We start from the raw sequence: 5537 nt of genomic DNA on the forward strand, positions 1-5537 counted from the left end.
ATCTCTCTTCTTGGACAACTCTCCAAACTCTCAGTCAAGGCAGTCTAGCATGATTTCCAACAGAAAACCATATTTACTACCTCTCATCAATTTATGCCTTTCCAAATGCATGGAACACCTCTGACTCAAAGACCTTTCCAATAACTTACCTATCATTGATGTCAAGGTTCATTGATCTGTTGTTGCCTTGTTTTTCCTTGCAGTATTTCTTAAATAATGACACAACATTATCCACTCTCCAGTCTTCCAGCACCAGACCCCCGACTGTCGATAATGCAAATAGCTCAGCAAGGCACCCTGCAATGTCATCCCGAACTTCGCACAATGTTCTGGAATGCACCTGATCAGGTCCTGGCGATTTATCTACATTTATGCATTTTAACGCCTTCCAGCCGCACCTCTTCTGTAATATGGATGTTTTTCAAGCTATCATGATTTATTTTCTCAAGTTCTGTGAACAGACCTGTAATTTTTAACTATCAGCTTGATTTCTTGTGAGTTTATCCACACTTCACAGCTCATAACTAAGTGCCATTAAAGATTTCTCTACAAGTTATTTTATTCTACTATTTTTAAAAACCCTATTAGTTTTCAATAGATGACAACATCATTTGCCTTCCAAATTACTTGTTCAACCTGCATACAAACCTGAATGACTCATATTTGAAGGCATCCACATCTCATTGTACCCATAGGTTCTGGAAGCTTTCTCCATTCACTTCATAAACTGCTTTTCTATTCTTCCTGCCAATGTAAACATTTCAATTTGTAACTCATATGACAATTTTTTTTTGCCCAATCACTTAACCTTCTGTCACTTTGTAAACACATTATTCTTTCCTTCCAATTTACTTCCCAACCTCCCTTTGTGCCTTCAGCAAATGACAGCATCCCTATGGTGCAGAAAGAGACCATTTGGTCCATCACATATGCACCGAAGCTTCAATAAATACCCCACCCAGACCCTGAATCTTCCCTACATTTACCATGGCTAATCTACCTGATGCTAGACAACACTAAAAACTGCAGACAATTGAGCGTGACACATCCACCATATCTGCATATCTTTGGACTGCAGGAGGATACCAGAGCACTTTGTGGAAACCATGCAGACACACAGAGAACGTGCAAACTCTGCATAAACAGTCACCAAAGGCTGGAATTGGAGTCACTGGTGCTGTGGGATATCAGTGCTAACCACTGAGCCACTCTGACACCCCTTAAGATGGTTACCATTAGAATGTTTCCTTCATAAATCATTTATAATGATTGTGAATAGCTAAGCTCTGTGACACGTTCCTGGTTACAGCTTGCCAACCTGAAAATGACTAAATTATGCATCTATTTACTGTTGGCCAATAATATGTTACCCTCTTCATAATGATCTTTTACTGTTTGCAATAATCTCAGATGGAACACCTTGTCAAACAACGTTTAGAAATTCAAATATATTACATCTATGGCTTTCACTTTGTCTTTGTTGCTGGTATTTCTGCCAGATTTTCTGAGAATACTTTTTTGTTGGTTTTCACAAGACTGTGATCCACAACTAATTGATCTGAGTGGGATGAGGGAAATATATTTGTCTTTCCACCCTTTCATCCTGCTCATCTTTTAGACCTGACACATCACAGGGGAATGAGAAGAGCCATGAACCGAACTATTTGGATTAGTGTATGAACTGGGATGTGAGTCACAAGCTGCAGTGGTCATGGCCAACTGCCAAATCAAATGAAACATAGGAATTATGTTCTGAACTGTGAATGAGTTTGAACAGTTTGTATCAGAAATAAAACCCTCAATCTCAAAATTAGAAACCTTTGCTTTGTGACCTGAGCTACATGTCATTTGGTGCTCGATTCAATGATAAACTTGATGATGTTCTGTCTGTCAGGATGATTTCACTGGATGACAGTTCAGGACTGAAGATGCTTAGCGGGGACCTGCTCTTTTTTGTTCAAATGGATACAAAAAATGCCAACTAGAGTTGAATAGAAATATTATTAGAGGTGGAAATAATAAACCTCAGTCCTTCCTTCCCACCAACCCGAGAAACTCCTTGCTAACCAGTGAACAACATGTGTGCCCTCGCCAAGGACACCTGGGCATTGTTATAACCGTGAAAGGGAGCTTCCACATGACTGGCTTTCAGAAGCTCCTGATGATCAGATGGCAGGACAAAATACCAGTCACTGAGCACACATACCAAGTATCCAACCTGTATTAGGACAGTCACAAATGTCAGACTGCTTGATATGGAAGCAGCTCCTCCATAGAAAGTTTGAGTCTGCAGTGCACTCATAGCGTGGTCAACAGAAGCATTACAAGGACACTTAGAAAGCTCCACCTAAGAGTTTTGATTTGGGTTTCCAGTCCTGGGAAAAAGTCAAGTGAGACAGTGTATCTGGCCCAACTAAATAAGAGAATGGTGTGCTGAAGAAGGGATATCTGGATTCAAAATAATAACTCTGATTTCTCCCCACAGGTGCTGCCAGAACAGCTGAGATTTTCCAGCAATTTCTGTTGTTGTTGTTGAAGAGAATGGTGAAGCCTCTTTAAAAAGCAAGTGCATATCAAGTGATAGGAAATCAAGGAGATGAACTCCTGAGCCAGCAGCTCACTGAAACCTCAATCTGCAGTCTGCTGGTCTACCTGCAGCAGAACCTTCTGTGTATAAACCTTCCAGGCACAGATTGGCCTTAGCAGTGACATACGTACCCAGTGAATGGTGAACAAACACCCCAGATGACAAATACGACCATTTTCACTGTGAAGGACAAAGAAGGCATCTACAGATTTGAGAATTAATCTTTGTATCTCAGAGTGTGGAGTGCGAGGAAGGGGAATTTGCTTCATCAGGCACTGAGATCTCTAGGAAAGACAGAATTATTCCAATGACATGGGTTCCCCTTAAACTGGGCTCAGATCAGAATCTTGACAAATTGCAGACCTACGAATGTTTTTAGGGTTTCGATATAAATAGAGATAGGTAACAGGAGTGCAGAAATTTATAAAATGGAGAGTGACCGAGCTGAGACTGATAGCTAAGTTCAGTTCCCATGAGGCTAGACTCAACCGGGACTTTGGATTCATGTCAAACTACAGGTGACCCCACTACTCCATGCACTCACATACACAAAAGCACATATACACACCCTCACACAGGCATATACTTCATTACACTCATGTACACACTCTATCAAGCACACACACACACTCTCTCTCTCTCCTGCCCTTCAACACACACACACACACATGCACACACACACTCTCTCTCTCGCTCTCTCTCTCCCCCTCCCTCCCACACACTCTCTCACTCTTTCTTTCCCTCACCAGAACACATACACACATACATATGGGGAGAATTTGCATTGGCAGAGTTGTATTTGCAGATACATTCCATTTTGTCCAAAAAGCACACAATCTGTGGGCAGTCAAGATTTTTTATAATACCTGTGACATTTTATAAATTCCTACCTTGGAAATAGAACCAGTCTGACTCAAGATTGGAATACATACTGACTCTAACCTTGTACCTTTAATACATTGTCTGAGCTGTGATGTCACTTTTTTAAATAAAACCGTAATTTATCTCAGGATTGTGACTTGAAAAAAGTTCTGGGATTTACATATTAATGAATCAAAACCAGCAACCCATTCTAAAAGTTTAAAGACTGAACAGCGATCTAGGTATATTGCCTCATTGTATGACACTATGTTTTTTTGCTACAAATTCTGTGTCCTATGATCCTATTCCGCTAGCTACCTAATGAAGGAGCAGTGCTCTAAAAGCTTGTACTTCCTCATAAACTTGTTGGAATATAACCTGTTGTCATGAGATTTTTAACTTTGACAATCGAAGTCCAACACCAGCACCTCCAAATCTTAATAGAGTAAGTAGAAAAGTAAAGACATAAGACAATACTTAACATTAAAGCACTTTTTAATTTAGACTGGCAAGGGCTACTTTACCTGCAGCACTTTTGTTGGCTGGTCCAGAAGGTATCACTGAAGAAATTACATTAAAGAATAAAACTACACATAGCACAAAGAGTATCCTGCACATTGGGAAGAGCAAACACGCAGACTGCAAGGGGAAATGCTGGCATTTGATGGAAATTATACCACCATTTAGTCAGATACTTGCAAATGACTCTTTAAGTGCTGTTGGAAGCTGCAGCATTCCAGGAAGGTGGTTGCGGACATTTGTGCTTTGACCCAGAATGACTTAATACCTCACACATTCCATAGCAGTCCCCCTTACTCCAGCCTCCAAGGTCACTATTAGCCTGAAGTTTTTTGCAACCAGATCATTCCAGGCATCAAATGTGGACCTGAGTAGCATCTTGCAGTTGGTACCTCATCACACAGAATGCAGTAACTCTGTTACAGAGGATGAGGTAGGTGGGGAAGAATGGGTTGGTTATTATAGAGGGTATTGGGATTTGCAGCCACTGGTGGATTCCTGTAGATCCAGGGAGAGATTGATTTACCTTCTTTGTCATCCAGGCAACAAGAAGACTGTCTGCAAGATTCCTAAATAGAGAAGACACTCATTGAAAATCCAGCACAGGAAATGCATCTTGGAACTCTCATGATTTCATCTTGTGATCAGATTTCTCCACCTCTCCAGGCCAAACTCCAGATTCTGTGATGGGCTGCTTCTGGAGAAGGGTTTCCCTCTAAGGAGGTTGTTCTTGATACCTATCCAGCACCAGGTAAAGAGGTAAAGAGGTGCCATCAACTGGAGCTGCCTGTAATTAATGTCTGATTAGCAGTGAACAATCCGTTTGTATTTGAATTTTTTTAATTAATTCATTCATAGGATGTGGCCATCGCTGGTTGGACAGTATTTATTGCCCATCCCTAGTTTCCCTTCAGAAGATGCGCAATGTCTTGAGTCACTGCAGTCTATTTGTTGCAGGTAGGCACCTCAGGTTCCCTTTATGGAGGGAGTTCCAGGATTTTGACCCAATGACACTGAGGGAATGGAGATATATTTCCAAGTCAGGATGATGATGGCTTTAAGCAGGAGAGTCGATGTTTCAGTCATAAGCCCTTCATCAGAACTGACGCCTGAAATGTTGACTCTCCTGCTCTGTGGATGCTGCCTGACCTGCTGTGCTTTTCCAGCATCACATTTTTCAATGGAGAACCACTACAACAGAGTAATATCACAGAATGCACGAGGAAAATGCTGATCAGACTGCATCATGGGATTGATCACCATGGAAAGAGAGTCATGATAACTACTTTAAACCAAAACTGGTGGTGGCTGGCAATCAGATGTGGGGTGGTTAAAAGGTACCAACAGAATATACCCTGCAGGCAATACATCCTGGGAAGGCTATAAATATTTAAATACTCCATCAACCCAGATTAAGGGGACCTGAGAAACTATTAAGAAAGCTTTTACAGATTCAACGTTTGGGTGAAGATTTGTAGCTCGGGTGCTCATTGTTGTGGTTCTGTTCGCCGAGCTGGACGTTTTTGTTGCAAACGTTTCGTTCCCTGTCTAGGTGACATCCTCAGTGCTT

Source organism: Chiloscyllium plagiosum, chromosome 20 (genome assembly GCF_004010195.1).
Source record: "Chiloscyllium plagiosum isolate BGI_BamShark_2017 chromosome 20, ASM401019v2, whole genome shotgun sequence".
Lineage (NCBI taxonomy): Eukaryota > Metazoa > Chordata > Chondrichthyes > Orectolobiformes > Hemiscylliidae > Chiloscyllium > Chiloscyllium plagiosum.